This window comes from Amia ocellicauda, unplaced genomic scaffold, assembly GCF_036373705.1.
Source record: "Amia ocellicauda isolate fAmiCal2 unplaced genomic scaffold, fAmiCal2.hap1 HAP1_SCAFFOLD_127, whole genome shotgun sequence".
Classification (NCBI taxonomy): Eukaryota; Metazoa; Chordata; class Actinopteri; order Amiiformes; family Amiidae; genus Amia; species Amia ocellicauda.
In genome coordinates this window covers 151,591-171,255 of record NW_027102692.1, presented here as the reverse complement: position 1 = coordinate 171,255, position 19,665 = coordinate 151,591, and the positions used below count along the sequence as shown (strand labels likewise).

The window sequence follows — 19,665 nt, the reverse complement described above, 5'->3', positions numbered from 1 at the left end:
TTTGTGTGCGGACTGAACGCACACCTGAGCCGAGCACGATCACAATACATATCCACAGTTAATCTAAGCGGTATCGTATTGTAACCGTTTCGGTTTGTTATCAACCCTTCCGGATCCAAAACCAGGAGTCAGACACCCTTTTCGGTGGACACGCTGTTGACTTCTCACAAGCACCATCCGCCTTCACAGAGGCAGCGCTAGCAGTGGAAAGAACGAAGAACTGCAGGAGAAACGCCGGGGCTATTTAGAGCCCGATTATTCATCGCAGAGGGGGGAAACCAAAGTCAAATGAGACTTAGAGGAACAGGAGACATCCAACAACAGTACACAACGGTACAGTACACAATCAATACATAACAATGAACAGGCCCTTAATTCACTCTTTACAGTCCTTTCTCTTATCTCCCAGCAGCCCCTACGGAGATGGCCGCATATTAATCGAGAGGGGCGGTGCTGCCTCTCCATCTCCGTTACAGTATCAAAAAATTAAGCCTACCAAAAGGGCAAGAACAAACACATTGAATAATATTGATAAAATCGATTTCGTTCACCAGTCCAACTTAGAACAAGGACAAGCAGAGTTCAAGATGAAAAGGAATTCACCATCTGTCCCCTTAATCAATTGCCTTTCAGTACCACTGATAGCACTGCGACTCAGTGTAGGTGTGCGTTCAGTCCGGCAAACACAACATTTCAGTTATGAAACGCTGTCTACAGGTGATGTATGAATGTAACATTTTCACAAATTTGAATAAGTTTGATTTGATATAAGATGTATGAAGTTGACCCAAAAAAATGACATCATATTTTGGAGGGGATAAAAATCTCACGACACAATTGGGTAGTCCTCACGGCACACGGGTTGAAAACCACTGAGCCAAGCCACGGTGCTTCTTGGCTTTGCACGGCCACTGAGACTGCCAGGGAAAGGCGGTGAGGAGCTTCCCTTCGGTAGCTCAGTTGTTAGAGCGGAGGACTGTAGGTTTAAGGCAGCGAGCACCCTTAGGGCGCTGGTTCAATTCCGTCTCGAAGGAAGCCGTGCTTATGGTTTGGCGTCGGTTTTGGACGAGCTCCCAAATGTCAAGCCATTGGAATTGCATGAGGACAAGGAGAAAACCCCTGCAATTCGGATTTGTTGTCGAGAACTCGCATTGCCCAAACATCTCGTATTGCATGTGACCCTTTTCACCCTGAGCCCAGTTTTCTAAACCGGCCAGAAAGCGGTCTGGAACAATCATGAAGCCAACACATTGTGAAGCACTTCACTGAAGCCCGGGTAGCTCAGACGGTAGAGCATCAGACTTTTAATCTGAGGGTCCAGGGTTCAAGTCCCTGTTCGGGCGCAGTGTTGAGACCTTGTTGACCGAGGGCCATGATGGTGAAAAGCCTGGACGGCCTTCCTCGGAAAAACAATGAGATACGCAGTTGAGTCTAGGCGAGGTGTCCTGTCCTCTTTGCTTCCTTCGGCAAATATCCAGCCTGGCCAGTGTTGTCTTCCAGAGGCAAGTCAAGCCAGGAACTCTGAGAGATGTTTTTGCTGTTGACGACGTGTCACTTTAGAACAGGACAACATGCATCTCTACTTGACTTGGCACAATCTGTGAGGGTTGGGCCAACACAACCTACTCAATGTGTCCACACATTTGCTGGCGTCTTGAAATACTTGGAATCACCTGTGGCCCCATACCATGCAGAAGTCCACAGCTATGCGTGTCAGCATGCACTGCTCCTCATCCCCAATGTGCCACTTGTAAGAACTGTGTAAAAAGCGACAGAGAACGTGATCAGCAAAGAAACACAATTCCCCTGAGAACGACAATCATCATGCCGATCGTAATCTCAGTGCATACCTGGATGCCCAACAAGCCAAGCCAGTGGTTCCCAAGCGTTTTAATGCCACGGCACACTTTGCTGAGACCAAAAACCTTTGCGGCGCACCAACATGGAAAAAAAAAAAGGATTTACTAGGTATTGTCTCACCTGAATGGCAACAGGCTGCTAAAACTATTATCACACGCACATTGCATGTTAACGTATGTCAGTAAGGGAGTAATTAAAAGGGCAAATGTGTGAAGTGCAAGGAGTGGCCTTTAGTGGTTAGGTAAAAAAGTAGACAGACAAACTAAATAATTACTTGATGCAAATCATTTATTTAGTGCAGACAGACCAAGACCAGACACAATAAACTATTCGCAGTAAATATAAATTCACAGCAAAGTAGGTTCAGTTCACAATATCCTATAACAAGCTCTATTCAACACAGTGGTTAAACGTTACAAAGGGCATTAGAATTGTTGAAAAACAATAGCACACGGATCAAACATGCTATCCCCGCCGTTTTATTCGATTTGATTAGACGTTTCGCGACCGAAACGTTTTGTGTGCGGACTGAACGCACACCTGAGCCGAGCACGATCACAATACATATCCACAGTTAATCTAAGCGGTATCGTATTGTAACCGTTTCGGTTTGTTATCAACCCTTCCGGATCCAAAACCAGGAGTCAGACACCCTTTTCGGTGGACACGCTGTTGACTTCTCACAAGCACCATCCGCCTTCACAGAGGCAGCGCTAGCAGTGGAAAGAACGAAGAACTGCAGGAGAAACGCCGGGGCTATTTAGAGCCCGATTATTCATCGCAGAGGGGGGAAACCAAAGTCAAATGAGACTTAGAGGAACAGGAGACATCCAACAACAGTACACAACGGTACAGTACACAATCAATACATAACAATGAACAGGCCCTTAATTCACTCTTTACAGTCCTTTCTCTTATCTCCCAGCAGCCCCTACGGAGATGGCCGCATATTAATCGAGAGGGGCGGTGCTGCCTCTCCATCTCCGTTACAGTATCAAAAAATTAAGCCTACCAAAAGGGCAAGAACAAACACATTGAATAATATTGATAAAATCGATTTCGTTCACCAGTCCAACTTAGAACAAGGACAAGCAGAGTTCAAGATGAAAAGGAATTCACCATCTGTCCCCTTAATCAATTGCCTTTCAGTACCACTGATAGCACTGCGACTCAGTGTAGGTGTGCGTTCAGTCCGGCAAACACAACATTTCAGTTATGAAACGCTGTCTACAGGTGATGTATGAATGTAACATTTTCACAAATTTGAATAAGTTTGATTTGATACAAGATGTATGAAGTTGACCCAAAAAAATGACATCATATTTTGGAGGGGATAAAAATCTCACGACACAATTGGGTAGTCCTCACGGCACACGGGTTGAAAACCACTGAGCCAAGCCACGGTGCTTCTTGGCTTTGCACGGCCACTGAGACTGCCAGGGAAAGGCGGTGAGGAGCTTCCCTTCGGTAGCTCAGTTGTTAGAGCGGAGGACTGTAGGTTTAAGGCAGCGAGCACCCTTAGGGCGCTGGTTCAATTCCGTCTCGAAGGAAGCCGTGCTTATGGTTTGGCGTCGGTTTTGGACGAGCTCCCAAATGTCAAGCCATTGGAATTGCATGAGGACAAGGAGAAAACCCCGGCAATTCGGATTTGTTGTCGAGAACTCGCATTGCCCAAACATCTCGTATTGCATGTGACCCTTTTCACCCTGAGCCCAGTTTTCTAAACCGGCCAGAAAGCGGTCTGGATCAATCATGAAGCCAACACATTGTGAAGCACTTCACTGAAGCCCGGGTAGCTCAGCTGTTAGAGCATCAGACTTTTAATCTGAGGGTCCAGGGTTCAAGTCCCTGTTCGGGCGCAGTGTTGAGACCTTGTTGACCGAGGGCCATGATGGTGAAAAGCCTGGACGGCCTTCCTCGGAACAATGAGATACGCAGTTGAGTCTAGGCGAGGTGTCCTGTCCTCTTTGCTTCCTTCGGCAAATATCCAGCCTGGCCAGTGTTGTCTTCCAGAGGCAAGTCAAGCCAGGAACTCTGAGAGATGTTTTTGCTGTTGACGACGTGTCACTTTAGAACAGGACAACATGCATCTCTACTTGACTTGGCACAATCTGTGAGGGTTGGGCCAACACAACCTACTCAATGTGTCCACACATTTGCTGGCGTCTTGAAATACTTGGAATGACCTGTGGCCCCATACCATGCAGAAGTCCACAGCTATGCGTGTCAGCATGCACTGCTCCTCATCCCCAATGTGCCACTTGTAAGAACTGTGTAAAAAGCGACAGAGAACGTGATCAGCAAAGAAACACAATTCCCCTGAGAACGACAATCATCATGCCGATCGTAATCTCAGTGCATACCTGGATGCCCAACAAGCCAAGCCAGTGGTTCCCAAGCGTTTTAATGCCACGGCACACTTTGCTGAGACCAAAAACCTTTGCGGCGCACCAACATGGAAAAAAAAAAAGGATTTACTAGGTATTGTCTCACCTGAATGGCAACAGGCTGCTAAAACTATTATCACACGCACATTGCATGTTAACGTATGTCAGTAAGGGAGTAATTAAAAGGGCAAATGTGTGAAGTGCAAGGAGTGGCCTTTAGTGGTTAGGTAAAAAAGTAGACAGACAAACTAAATAATTACTTGATGCAAATCATTTATTTAGTGCAGACAGACCAAGACCAGACACAATAAACTATTCGCAGTAAATATAAATTCACAGCAAAGTAGGTTCAGTTCACAATATCCTATAACAAGCTCTATTCAACACAGTGGTTAAACGTTACAAAGGGCATTAGAATTGTTGAAAAACAATAGCACACGGATCAAACATGCTATCCCCGCCGTTTTATTCGATTTGATTAGACGTTTCGCGACCGAAACGTTTTGTGTGCGGACTGAACGCACACCTGAGCCGAGCACGATCACAATACATATCCACAGTTAATCTAAGCGGTATCGTATTGTAACCGTTTCGGTTTGTTATCAACCCTTCCGGATCCAAAACCAGGAGTCAGACACCCTTTTCGGTGGACACGCTGTTGACTTCTCACAAGCACCATCCGCCTTCACAGAGGCAGCGCTAGCAGTGGAAAGAACGAAGAACTGCAGGAGAAACGCCGGGGCTATTTAGAGCCTGATTATTCATCTCAGAGGGGGGAAACCAAAGTCAAATGAGACTTAGAGGAACAGGAGACATCCAACAACAGTACACAACGGTACAGTACACAATCAATACATAACAATGAACAGGCCCTTAATTCACTCTTTACAGTCCTTTCTCTTATCTCCCAGCAGCCCCTACGGAGATGGCCGCATATTAATCGAGAGGGGCGGTGCTGCCTCTCCATCTCCGTTACAGTATCAAAAAATTAAGCCTACCAAAAGGGCAAGAACAAACACATTGAATAATATTGATAAAATCGATTTCGTTCACCAGTCCAACTTAGAACAAGGACAAGCAGAGTTCAAGATGAAAAGGAATTCACCATCTGTCCCCTTAATCAATTGCCTTTCAGTACCACTGATAGCACTGCGACTCAGTGTAGGTGTGCGTTCAGTCCGGCAAACACAACATTTCAGTTATGAAACGCTTTCTACAGGTGATGTATGAATGTAACATTTTCACAAATTTGAATAAGTTTGATTTGATACAAGATTTATGAAGTTGACCCAAAAAAATGACATCATATTTTGGAGGGGATAAAAATCTCACGACACAATTGGGTAGTCCTCACGGCACACGGGTTGAAAACCACTGAGCCAAGCCACGGTGCTTCTTGGCTTTGCACGGCCACTGAGACTGCCAGGGAAAGGCGGTGAGGAGCTTCCCTTCGGTAGCTCAGTTGTTAGAGCGGAGGACTGTAGGTTTAAGGCAGCGGGCACCCTTAGGGCGCTGGTTCAATTCCGTCTCGAAGGAAGTCGTGCTTATGGTTTGGCGTCGGTTTTGGACGAGCTCCCAAATGTCAAGCCATTGGAATTGCATGAGGACAAGGAGAAAACCCCGGCAATTCGGATTTGTTGTCGAGAACTCGCATTGCCCAAACATCTCGTATTGCATGTGACCCTTTTCACCCTGAGCCCAGTTTTATAAACCGGCCAGAGGCAAGTCAAGCCAGGAACTCTGAGAGATGTTTTTGCTGTTGACGACGTGTCACTTTAGAACAGGACAACATGCATCTCTACTTGACTTGGCACAATCTGTGAGGGTTGGGCCAACACAACCTACTCAATGTGTCCACACATTTGCTGGCGTCTTGAAATACTTGGAATGACCTGTGGCCCCATACCATGCAGAAGTCCACAGCTATGCGTGTCAGCATGCACTTCTCCTCATCCCCAATGTGCCACTTGTAAGAACTGTGTAAAAAGCGACAGAGAACGTGATCAGCAAAGAAACACAATTCCCCTGAGAACGACAATCATCATGCCGATCGTAATCTCAGTGCATACCTGGATGCCCAACAAGCCAAGCCAGTGGTTCCCAAGCGTTTTATTGCCACGGCACACTTTGCTGAGACCAAAAACCTTTGCGGTGCACCAACATGGAAAAAAAAAAAGGATTTACTAGGTATTGTCTCACCTGAATGGCAACAGGCTGCTAAAACTATTATCACACGCACATTGCATGTTAACGTATGTCAGTAAGGGAGTAATTAAAAGGGCAAATGTGTGAAGTGCAAGGAGTGGCCTTTAGTGGTTAGGTAAAAAAGTAGACAGACAAACTAAATAATTACTTGATGCAAATCATTTATTTAGTGCAGACAGACCAAGACCAGACACAATAAACTATTCGCAGTAAATATAAATTCACAGCAAAGTAGGTTCAGTTCACAATATCCTATAACAAGCTCTATTCAACACAGTGGTTAAACGTTACAAAGGGCATTAGAATTGTTGAAAAACAATAGCACACGGATCAAACATGCTATCCCCGCCGTTTTATTCGTTTTGATTAGACGTTTCGCGACCGAAACGTTTTGTGTGCGGACTGAACGCATACCTGAGCCGAGCACGATCACAATACATATCCACAGTTAATCTAAGCGGTATCGTATTGTAACCGTTTCGGTTTGTTATCAACCCTTCCGGATCCAAAACCAGGAGTCAGACACCCTTTTCGGTGGACACGCTGTTGACTTCTCACAAGCACCATCCGCCTTCACAGAGGCAGCGCTAGCAGTGGAAAGAACGAAGAACTGCAGGAGAAACGCCGGTGCTATTTAGAGCCCGATTATTCATCGCAGAGGGGGGAAACCAAAGTCAAATGAGACTTAGAGGAACAGGAGACATCCAACAACAGTACACAACGGTACAGTACACAATCAATACATAACAATGAACAGGCCCTTAATTCACTCTTTACAGTCCTTTCTCTTATCTCCCAGCAGCCCCTACGGAGATGGCCGCATATTAATCGAGAGGGGCGGTGCTGCCTCTCCATCTCCGTTACAGTATCAAAAAATTAAGCCTACCAAAAGGGCAAGAACAAACACATTGAATAATATTGATAAAATCGATTTCGTTCACCAGTCCAACTTAGAACAAGGACAAGCAGAGTTCAAGATGAAAAGGAATTCACCATCTGTCCCCTTAATCAATTGCCTTTCAGTACCACTGATAGCACTGCGACTCAGTGTAGGTGTGCGTTCAGTCCGGAAAACACAACATTTCAGTTATGAAACGCTATCTACAGGTGATGTATGAATGTAACATTTTCACAAATTTGAATAAGTTTGATTTGATACAAGATTTATGAAGTTGACCCAAAAAAATGACATCATATTTTGGAGGGGATAAAAATCTCACGACACAATTGGGTAGTCCTCACGGCACACGGGTTGAAAACCACTGAGCCAAGCCACGGTGCTTCTTGGCTTTGCACGGCCACTGAGACTGCCAGGGAAAGGCGGTGAGGAGCTTCCCTTCGGTAGCTCAGTTGTTAGAGCGGAGGACTGTAGGTTTAAGGCAGCGGGCACCCTTAGGGCGCTGGTTCAATTCCGTCTCGAAGGAAGCCGTGCTTATGGTTTGGCGTCGGTTTTGGACGAGCTCCCAAATGTCAAGCCATTGGAATTGCATGAGGACAAGGAGAAAACCCCGGCAATTCGGATTTGTTGTCGAGAACTCGCATTGCCCAAACATCTCGTATTGCATGTCACCCTTTTCACCCTGAGCCCAGTTTTCTAAACCGGCCAGAAAGCGGTCTGGAACAATCATGAAGCCAACACATTGTGAAGCACTTCACTGAAGCCCGGGTAGCTCAGACGGTAGAGCATCAGACTTTTAATCTGAGGGTCCAGGGTTCAAGTCCCTGTTCGGGCGCAGTGTTGAGACCTTGTTGACCGAGGGCCATGATGGTGAAAAGCCTAGACGGCCTTCCTCGGAACAATGAGATACGCAGTTGAGTCTAGGCGAGGTGTCCTGTCCTCTTTGCTTCCTTCGGCAAATATCCAGCCTGGCCAGTGTTGTCTTCCAGAGGCAAGTCAAGCCAGGAACTCTGAGAGATGTTTTTGCTGTTGACGACGTGTCACTTTAGAACAGGACAACATGCATCTCTACTTGACTTGGCACAATCTGTGAGGGTTGGGCCAACACAACCTACTCAATGTGTCCACACATTTGCTGGCGTCTTGAAATACTTGGAATGACCTGTGGCCCCATACCATGCAGAAGTCCACAGCTATGCGTGTCAGCATGCACTGCTCCTCATCCCCAATGTGCCACTTGTAAGAACTGTGTAAAAAGCGACAGAGAACGTGATCAGCAAAGAAACACAATTCCCCTGAGAACGACAATCATCATGCCGATCGTAATCTCAGTGTATACCTGGATGCCCAACAAGCCAAGCCAGTGGTTCCCAAGCGTTTTAATGCCACGGCACACTTTGCTGAGACCAAAAACCTTTGCGGCGCACCAACATGGAAAAAAAAAAAGGATTTACTAGGTATTGTCTCACCTGAATGGCAACAGGCTGCTAAAACTATTATCACACGCACATTGCATGTTAACGTATGTCAGTAAGGGAGTAATTAAAAGGGCAAATGTGTGAAGTGCAAGGAGTGGCCTTTAGTGGTTAGGTAAAAAAGTAGACAGACAAACTAAATAATTACTTGATGCAAATCATTTATTTAGTGCAGACAGACCAAGACCAGACACAATAAACTATTCGCAGTAAATATAAATTCACAGCAAAGTAGGTTCAGTTCACAATATCCTATAACAAGCTCTATTCAACACAGTGGTTAAACGTTACAAAGGGCATTAGAATTGTTGAAAAACAATAGCACACGGATCAAACATGCTATCCCCGCCGTTTTATTCGATTTGATTAGACGTTTCGCGACCGAAACGTTTTGTGTGCGGACTGAACGCACACCTGAGCCGAGCACGATCACAATACATATCCACAGTTATTCTAAGCGGTATCGTATTGTAACCGTTTCGGTTCGTTATCAACCCTTCCGGATCCAAAACCAGGAGTCAGACACCCTTTTCGGTGGACACGCTGTTGACTTCTCACAAGCACCATCCGCCTTCACAGAGGCAGCGCTAGCAGTGGAAAGAACGAAGAACTGCAGGAGAAACGCCGGGGCTATTTAGAGCCCGATTATTCATCGCAGAGGGGGGAAACCAAAGTCAAATGAGACTTAGAGGAACAGGAGACATCCAACAACAGTACACAACGGTACAGTACACAATCAATACATAACAATGAACAGGCCCTTAATTCACTCTTTACAGTCCTTTCTCTTATCTCCCAGCAGCCCCTACGGAGATGGCCGCATATTAATCGAGAGGGGCGGTGCTGCCTCTCCATCTCCGTTACAGTATCAAAAAATTAAGCCTACCAAAAGGGCAAGAACAAACACATTGAATAATATTGATAAAATCGATTTCGTTCACCAGTCCAACTTAGAACAAGGACAAGCAGAGTTCAAGATGAAAAGGAATTCACCATCTGTCCCCTTAATCAATTGCCTTTCAGTACCACTGATAGCACTGCGACTCAGTGTAGGTGTGCGTTCAGTCCGGAAAACACAACATTTCAGTTATGAAACGCTATCTACAGGTGATGTATGAATGTAACATTTTCACAAATTTGAATAAGTTTGATTTGATACAAGATTTATGAAGTTGACCCAAAAAAATGACATCATATTTTGGAGGGGATAAAAATCTCACGACACAATTGGGTAGTCCTCACGGCACACGGGTTGAAAACCACTGAGCCAAGCCACGGTGCTTCTTGGCTTTGCACGGCCACTGAGACTGCCAGGGAAAGGCGGTGAGGAGCTTCCCTTCGGTAGCTCAGTTGTTAGAGCGGAGGACTGTAGGTTTAAGGCAGCGGGCACCCTTAGGGCGCTGGTTCAATTCCGTCTCGAAGGAAGCCGTGCTTATGGTTTGGCGTCGGTTTTGGACGAGCTCCCAAATGTCAAGCCATTGGAATTGCATGAGGACAAGGAGAAAACCCCGGCAATTCGGATTTGTTGTCGAGAACTCGCATTGCCCAAACATCTCGTATTGCATGTCACCCTTTTCACCCTGAGCCCAGTTTTCTAAACCGGCCAGAAAGCGGTCTGGAACAATCATGAAGCCAACACATTGTGAAGCACTTCACTGAAGCCCGGGTAGCTCAGCCGGTAGAGCATCAGACTTTTAATCTGAGGGTCCAGGGTTCAAGTCCCTGTTCGGGCGCAGTGTTGAGACCTTGTTGACCGAGGGCCATGATGGTGAAAAGCCTAGACGGCCTTCCTCGGAACAATGAGATACGCAGTTGAGTCTAGGCGAGGTGTCCTGTCCTCTTTGCTTCCTTCGGCAAATATCCAGCCTGGCCAGTGTTGTCTTCCAGAGGCAAGTCAAGCCAGGAACTCTGAGAGATGTTTTTGCTGTTGACGACGTGTCACTTTAGAACAGGACAACATGCATCTCTACTTGACTTGGCACAATCTGTGAGGGTTGGGCCAACACAACCTACTCAATGTGTCCACACATTTGCTGGCGTCTTGAAATACTTGGAATGACCTGTGGCCCCATACCATGCAGAAGTCCACAGCTATGCGTGTCAGCATGCACTGCTCCTCATCCCCAATGTGCCACTTGTAAGAACTGTGTAAAAAGCGACAGAGAACGTGATCAGCAAAGAAACACAATTCCCCTGAGAACGACAATCATCATGCCGATCGTAATCTCAGTGTATACCTGGATGCCCAACAAGCCAAGCCAGTGGTTCCCAAGCGTTTTAATGCCACGGCACACTTTGCTGAGACCAAAAACCTTTGCGGCGCACCAACATGGAAAAAAAAAAAGGATTTACTAGGTATTGTCTCACCTGAATGGCAACAGGCTGCTAAAACTATTATCACACGCACATTGCATGTTAACGTATGTCAGTAAGGGAGTAATTAAAAGGGCAAATGTGTGAAGTGCAAGGAGTGGCCTTTAGTGGTTAGGTAAAAAAGTAGACAGACAAACTAAATAATTACTTGATGCAAATCATTTATTTAGTGCAGACAGACCAAGACCAGACACAATAAACTATTCGCAGTAAATATAAATTCACAGCAAAGTAGGTTCAGTTCACAATATCCTATAACAAGCTCTATTCAACACAGTGGTTAAACGTTACAAAGGGCATTAGAATTGTTGAAAAACAATAGCACACGGATCAAACATGCTATCCCCGCCGTTTTATTCGATTTGATTAGACGTTTCGCGACCGAAACGTTTTGTGTGCGGACTGAACGCACACCTGAGCCGAGCACGATCACAATACATATCCACAGTTAATCTAAGCGGTATCGTATTGTAACCGTTTCGGTTTGTTATCAACCCTTCCGGATCCAAAACCAGGAGTCAGACACCCTTTTCGGTGGACACGCTGTTGACTTCTCACAAGCACCATCCGCCTTCACAGAGGCAGCGCTAGCAGTGGAAAGAACGAAGAACTGCAGGAGAAACGCCGGGGCTATTTAGAGCCCGATTATTCATCGCAGAGGGGGGAAACCAAAGTCAAATGAGACTTAGAGGAACAGGAGACATCCAACAACAGTACACAACGGTACAGTACACAATCAATACATAACAATGAACAGGCCCTTAATTCACTCTTTACAGTCCTTTCTCTTATCTCCCAGCAGCCCCTACGGAGATGGCCGCATATTAATCGAGAGGGGCGGTGCTGCCTCTCCATCTCCGTTACAGTATCAAAAAATTAAGCCTACCAAAAGGGCAAGAACAAACACATTGAATAATATTGATAAAATCGATTTCGTTCACCAGTCCAACTTAGAACAAGGACAAGCAGAGTTCAAGATGAAAAGGAATTCACCATCTGTCCCCTTAATCAATTGCCTTTCAGTACCACTGATAGCACTGCGACTCAGTGTAGGTGTGCGTTCAGTCCGGCAAACACAACATTTCAGTTATGAAACGCTTTCTACAGGTGATGTATGAATGTAACATTTTCACAAATTTGAATAAGTTTGATTTGATACAAGATTTATGAAGTTGACCCAAAAAAATGACATCATATTTTGGAGGGGATAAAAATCTCACGACACAATTGGGTAGTCCTCACGGCACACGGGTTGAAAACCACTGAGCCAAGCCACGGTGCTTCTTGGCTTTGCACGGCCACTGAGACTGCCAGGGAAAGGCGGTGAGGAGCTTCCCTTCGGTAGCTCAGTTGATAGAGCGGAGGACTGTAGGTTTAAGGCAGCGGGCACCCTTAGGGTGCTGGTTCAATTCCGTCTCGAAGGAAGCCGTGCTTATGGTTTGGCGTCGGTTTTGGACGAGCTCCCAAATGTCAAGCCATTGGAATTGCATGAGGACAAGGAGAAAACCCCGGCAATTCGGATTTGTTGTCGAGAACTCGCATTGCCCAAACATCTCGTATTGCATGTGACCCTTTTCACCCTGATCCCAGTTTTCTAAACCGGCCAGAAAGCGGTCTGGAACAATCATGAAGCCAACACATTGTGAAGCACTTCACTGAAGCCCGGGTAGCTCAGACGGTAGAGCATCAGACTTTTAATCTGAGGGTCCAGGGTTCAAGTCCCTGTTCGGGCGCAGTGTTGAGACCTTGTTGACCGAGGGCCATGATGGTGAAAAGCCTGGACGGCCTTCCTCGGAAAAACAATGAGATACGCAGTTGAGTCTAGGTGAGGTGTCCTGTCCTCTTTGCTTCCTTCGGCAAATATCCAGCCTGGCCAGTGTTGTCTTCCAGAGGCAAGTCAAGCCAGGAACTCTGAGAGATGTTTTTGCTGTTGACGACGTGTCACTTTAGAACAGGACAACATGCATCTCTACTTGACTTGGCACAATCTGTGAGGGTTGGGCCAACACAACCTACTCAATGTGTCCACACATTTGCTGGCGTCTTGAAATACTTGGAATGACCTGTGGCCCCATACCATGCAGAAGTCCACAGCTATGCGTGTCAGCATGCACTGCTCCTCATCCCCAATGTGCCACTTGTAAGAACTGTGTAAAAAGCGACAGAGAACGTGATCAGCAAAGAAACACAATTCCCCTGAGAACGACAATCATCATGCCGATCGTAATCTCATTGCATACCTGGATGCCCAACAAGCCAAGCCAGTGGTTCCCAAGCGTTTTATTGCCACGGCACACTTTGCTGAGACCAAGAACCATTGCGGTGCACCAACATGGAAAAAAAAAAAGGATTTACTAGGTATTGTCTCACCTGAATGGCAACAGGCTGCTAAAACTATTATCACACGCACATTGCATGTTAACGTATGTCAGTAAGGGAGTAATTAAAAGGGCAAATGTGTGAAGTGCAAGGAGTGGCCTTTAGTGGTTAGGTAAAAAAGTAGACAGACAAACTAAATAATTACTTGATGCAAATCATTTATTTAGTGCAGACAGACCAAGACCAGACACAATAAACTATTCGCAGTAAATATAAATTCACAGCAAAGTAGGTTCAGTTCACAATATCCTATAACAAGCTCTATTCAACACAGTGGTTAAACGTTACAAAGGGCATTAGAATTGTTGAAAAACAATAGCACACGGATCAAACATGCTATCCCCGCCGTTTTATTCGATTTGATTAGACGTTTCGCGACCGAAACGTTTTGTGTGCGGACTGAACGCATACCTGAGCCGAGCACGATCACAATACATATCCACAGTTAATCTAAGCGGTATCGTATTGTAACCGTTTCGGTTTGTTATCAACCCTTCCGGATCCAAAACCAGGAGTCAGACACCCTTTTCGGTGGACACACTGTTGACTTCTCACAAGCACCATCCGCCTTCACAGAGGCAGCGCTAGCAGTGGAAAGAACGAAGAACTGCAGGAGAAACGCCGGGGCTATTTAGAGCCCGATTATTCATCGCAGAGGGGGGAAACCAAAGTCAAATGAGACTTAGAGGAACAGGAGACATCCAACAACAGTACACAACGGTACAGTACACAATCAATACATAACAATGAACAGGCCCTTAATTCACTCTTTACAGTCCTTTCTCTTATCTCCCAGCAGCCCCTACGGAGATGGCCGCATATTAATCGAGAGGGGCGGTGCTGCCTCTCCATCTCCGTTACAGTATCAAAAAATTAAGCCTACCAAAAGGGCAAGAACAAACACATTGAATAATATTGATAAAATCGATTTCGTTCACCAGTCCAACTTAGAACAAGGACAAGCAGAGTTCAAGATGAAAAGGAATTCACCATCTGTCCCCTTAATCAATTGCCTTTCAGTACCACTGATAGCACTGCGACTCAGTGTAGGTGTGCGTTCAGTCCGGCAAACACAACATTTCAGTTATGAAACGCTTTCTACAGGTGATGTATGAATGTAACATTTTCACAAATTTGAATAAGTTTGATTTGATACAAGATTTATGAAGTTGACCCAAAAAAATGACATCATATTTTGGAGGGGATAAAAATCTCACGACACAATTGGGTAGTCCTCACGGCACACGGGTTGAAAACCACTGAGCCAAGCCACGGTGCTTCTTGGCTTTGCACGGCCACTGAGACTGCCAGGGAAAGGCAGTGAGGAGCTTCCCTTCGGTAGCTCAGTTGTTAGAGCGGAGGACTGTAGGTTTAAGGCAGCGGGCACCCTTAGGGCGCTGTGTCCACACATTTGCTGGCGTCTTGAAATACTTGGAATGACCTGTGGCCCCATACCATGCAGAAGTCCACAGCTATGCGTGTCAGCATGCACTGCTCCTCATCCCCAATGTGCCACTTGTAAGAACTGTGTAAAAAGCGACAGAGAACGTGATCAGCAAAGAAACACAATTCCCCTGAGAACGACAATCATCATGCCGATCGTAATCTCAGTGCATACCTGGATGCCCAACAAGCCAAGCCAGTGGTTCCCAAGCGTTTTAATGCCACGGCACACTTTGCTGAGACCAAAAACCTTTGCGGCGCACCAACATGGAAAAAAAAAAAGGATTTACTAGGTATTGTCTCACCTGAATGGCAACAGGCTGCTAAAACTATTATCACACGCACATTGCATGTTAACGTATGTCAGTAAGGGAGTAATTAAAAGGGCAAATGTGTGAAGTGCAAGGAGTGGCCTTTAGTGGTTAGGTAAAAAAGTAGACAGACAAACTAAATAATTACTTGATGCAAATCATTTATTTAGTGCAGACAGACCAAGACCAGACACAATAAACTATTCGCAGTAAATATAAATTCACAGCAAAGTAGGTTCAGTTCACAATATCCTATAACAAGCTCTATTCAACACAGTGGTTAAACGTTACAAAGGGCATTAGAATTGTTGAAAAACAATAGCACACGGATCAAACATGCTATCCCCGCCGTTTTATTCGATTTGATTAGACGTTTCGCGACCGAAACGTTTTGTGTGCGGACTGAACGCACACCTGAGCCGAGCACGATCACAATACATATCCACAGTTAATCTAAGCGGTATCGTATTGTAACCGTTTCGGTTTGTTATCAACCCTTCCGGATCCAAAACCAGGAGTCAGACACCCTTTTCGGTGGACACGCTGTTGACTTCTCACAAGCACCATCCGCCTTCACAGAGGCAGCGCTAGCAGTGGAAAGAACGAAGAACTGCAGGAGAAACGCCGGGGCTATTTAGAGCCCGATTATTCATCGCAGAGGGGGGAAACCAAAGTCAAATGAGACTTAGAGGAACAGGAGACATCCAACAACAGTACACAACGGTACAGTACACAATCAATACATAACAATGAACAGGCCCTTAATTCACTCTTTACAGTCCTTTCTCTTATCTCCCAGCAGCCCCTACGGAGATGGCCGCATATTAATCGAGAGGGGCGGTGCTGCCTCTCCATCTCCGTTACAGTATCAAAAAATTAAGCCTACCAAAAGGGCAAGAACAAACACATTGAATAATATTGATAAAATCGATTTCGTTCACCAGTCCAACTTAGAACAAGGACAAGCAGAGTTCAAGATGAAAAGGAATTCACCATCTGTCCCCTTAATCAATTGCCTTTCAGTACCACTGATAGCACTGCGACTCAGTGTAGGTGTGCGTTCAGTCCGGCAAACACAACATTTCAGTTATGAAACGCTTTCTACAGGTGATGTATGAATGTAACATTTTCACAAATTTGAATAAGTTTGATTTGATACAAGATTTATGAAGTTGACCCAAAAAAATGACATCATATTTTGGAGGGGATAAAAATCTCACGACACAATTGGGTAGTCCTCACGGCACACGGGTTGAAAACCACTGAGCCAAGCCACGGTGCTTCTTGGCTTTGCACGGCCACTGAGACTGCCAGGGAAAGGCGGTGAGGAGCTTCCCTTCGGTAGCTCAGTTGTTAGAGCGGAGGACTGTAGGTTTAAGGCAGCGGGCACCCTTAGGGCGCTGGTTCAATTCCGTCTCGAAGGAAGCCGTGCTTATGGTTTGGCGTCGGTTTTGGACGAGCTCCCAAATGTCAAGCCATTGGAATTGCATGAGGACAAGGAGAAAACCCCGGCAATTCGGATTTGTTGTCGAGAACTCGCATTGCCCAAACATCTCGTATTGCATGTGACCCTTTTCACCCTGAGCCCAGTTTTCTAAACCGGCCAGAAAGCGGTCTGGAACAATCATGAAGCCAACACATTGTGAAGCACTTCACTGAAGCCCGGGTAGCTCAGACGGTAGAGCATCAGACTTTTAATCTGAGGGTCCAGGGTTCAAGTCCCTGTTCGGGCGCAGTGTTGAGACCTTGTTGACCGAGGGCCATGATGGTGAAAAGCCTGGACGGCCTTCCTCGGAAAAACAATGAGATACGCAGTTGAGTCTAGGCGAGGTGTCCTGTCCTCCTTGCTTCCTTCGGCAAATATCCAGCCTGGCCAGTGTTGTCTTCCAGAGGCAAGTCAAGCCAGGAACTCTGAGAGATGTTTTTGCTGTTGACGACGTGTCACTTTAGAACAGGACAACATGCATCTCTACTTGACTTGGCACAATCTGTGAGGGTTGGGCCAACACAACCTACTCAATGTGTCCACACATTTGCTGGCGTCTTGAAATACTTGGAATGACCTGTGGCCCCATACCATGCAGAAGTCCACAGCTATGCGTGTCAGCATGCACTGCTCCTCATCCCCAATGTGCCACTTGTAAGAACTGTGTAAAAAGCGACAGAGAACGTGATCAGCAAAGAAACACAATTCCCCTGAGAACGACAATCATCATGCCGATCGTAATCTCAGTGCATACCTGGATGCCCAACAAGCCAAGCCAGTGGTTCCCAAGCGTTTTAATGCCACGGCACACTTTGCTGAGACCAAAAACCTTTGCGGCGCACCAACATGGAAAAAAAAAAAGGATTTACTAGGTATTGTCTCACCTGAATGGCAACAGGCTGCTAAAACTATTATCACACGCACATTGCATGTTAACGTATGTCAGTAAGGGAGTAATTAAAAGGGCAAATGTGTGAAGTGCAAGGAGTGGCCTTTAGTGGTTAGGTAAAAAAGTAGACAGACAAACTAAATAATTACTTGATGCAAATCATTTATTTAGTGCAGACAGACCAAGACCAGACACAATAAACTATTCGCAGTAAATATAAATTCACAGCAAAGTAGGTTCAGTTCACAATATCCTATAACAAGCTCTATTCAACACAGTGGTTAAACGTTACAAAGGGCATTAGAATTGTTGAAAAACAATAGCACACGGATCAAACATGCTATCCCCGCCGTTTTATTCGATTTGATTAGACGTTTCGCGACCGAAACGTTTTGTGTGCGGACTGAACGCACACCTGAGCCGAGCACGATCACAATACATATCCACAGTTAATCTAAGCGGTATCGTAATGTAACCGTTTCGGTTCGTTATCAACCCTTCCGGATCCAAAACCAGGAGTCAGACACCCTTTTCGGTGGACACGCTGTTGACTTCTCACAAGCACCATCCGCCTTCACAGAGGCAGCGCTAGCAGTGGAAAGAACGAAGAACTGCAGGAGAAACGCCGGGGCTATTTAGAGCCCGATTATTCATCACAGAGGGGGGAAACCAAAGTCAAATGAGACTTAGAGGAACAGGAGACATCCAACAACAGTACACAACGGTACAGTACACAATCAATACATAACAATGAACAGGCCCTTAATTCACTCTTTACAGTCCTTTCTCTTATCTCCCAGCAGCCCCTACGGAGATGGCCGCATATTAATCGAGAGGGGCGGTGCTGCCTCTCCATCTCCGTTACAGTATCAAAAAATTAAGCCTACCAAAAGGGCAAGAACAAACACATTGAATAATATTGATAAAATCGATTTCGTTCACCAGTCCAACTTAGAACAAGGACAAGCAGAGTTCAAGATGAAAAGGAATTCACCATCTGTCCCCTTAATCAATTGCCTTTCAGTACCACTGATAGCACTGCGACTCAGTGTAGGTGTGCGTTCAGTCCGGCAAACACAACATTTCAGTTATGAAACGCTTTCTACAGGTGATGTATGAATGTAACATTTTCACAAATTTGAATAAGTTTGATTTGATACAAGATTTATGAAGTTGACCCAAAAAAATGACATCATATTTTGGAGGGGATAAAAATCTCACGACACAATTGGGTAGTCCTCACGGCACACGGGTTGAAAACCACTGAGCCAAGCCACGGTGCTTCTTGGCTTTGCACGGCCACTGAGACTGCCAGGGAAAGGCGGTGAGGAGCTTCCCTTCGGTAGCTCAGTTGTTAGAGCGGAGGACTGTAGGTTTAAGGCAGCGGGCACCCTTAGGGCGCTGTGTCCACACATTTGCTGGCGTCTTGAAATACTTGGAATGACCTGTGGCCCCATACCATGCAGAAGTCCACAGCTATGCGTGTCAGCATGCACTGCTCCTCATCCCCAATGTGCCACTTGTAAGAACTGTGTAAAAAGCGACAGAGAACGTGATCAGCAAAGAAACACAATTCCCCTGAGAACGACAATCATCATGCCGATCGTAATCTCAGTGCATACCTGGATGCCCAACAAGCCAAGCCAGTGGTTCCCAAGCGTTTTAATGCCACGGCACACTTTGCTGAGACCAAAAACCTTTGCGGCGCACCAACATGGAAAAAAAAAAAGGATTTACTAGGTATTGTCTCACCTGAATGGCAACAGGCTGCTAAAACTATTATCACACGCACATTGCATGTTAACGTATGTCAGTAAGGGAGTAATTAAAAGGGCAAATGTGTGAAGTGCAAGGAGTGGCCTTTAGTGGTTAGGTAAAAAAGTAGACAGACAAACTAAATAATTACTTGATGCAAATCATTTATTTAGTGCAGACAGACCAAGACCAGACACAATAAAC

At 45.7% G+C, this 19,665-nt stretch overlaps 6 non-coding genes across 6 annotated transcripts; all 6 read left to right on the top strand.

The window, feature by feature from the left end:
• Positions 1–1,270: 1,270 nt before the first annotated feature.
• On the top strand, positions 1,271–1,343 carry trnak-uuu (transfer RNA lysine (anticodon UUU)). Its single transcript has one exon. It is a non-coding gene; the product is annotated as a tRNA-Lys (tRNA).
• A 2,303-nt stretch (positions 1,344–3,646) lies between these two features.
• On the top strand, positions 3,647–3,719 carry trnak-uuu (transfer RNA lysine (anticodon UUU)). The gene has a single exon. It is a non-coding gene; the product is annotated as a tRNA-Lys (tRNA).
• A 4,393-nt stretch (positions 3,720–8,112) lies between these two features.
• Positions 8,113–8,185, top strand: trnak-uuu (transfer RNA lysine (anticodon UUU)). Its single transcript has one exon. It is a non-coding gene; the product is annotated as a tRNA-Lys (tRNA).
• Positions 8,186–10,485: 2,300 nt separating this feature from the next.
• On the top strand, positions 10,486–10,558 carry trnak-uuu (transfer RNA lysine (anticodon UUU)). Its single transcript has one exon. It is a non-coding gene; the product is annotated as a tRNA-Lys (tRNA).
• A 2,300-nt stretch (positions 10,559–12,858) lies between these two features.
• Positions 12,859–12,931, top strand: trnak-uuu (transfer RNA lysine (anticodon UUU)). The gene has a single exon. It is a non-coding gene; the product is annotated as a tRNA-Lys (tRNA).
• A 4,060-nt stretch (positions 12,932–16,991) lies between these two features.
• On the top strand, positions 16,992–17,064 carry trnak-uuu (transfer RNA lysine (anticodon UUU)). Its single transcript has one exon. It is a non-coding gene; the product is annotated as a tRNA-Lys (tRNA).
• Positions 17,065–19,665: the final 2,601 nt, after the last annotated feature.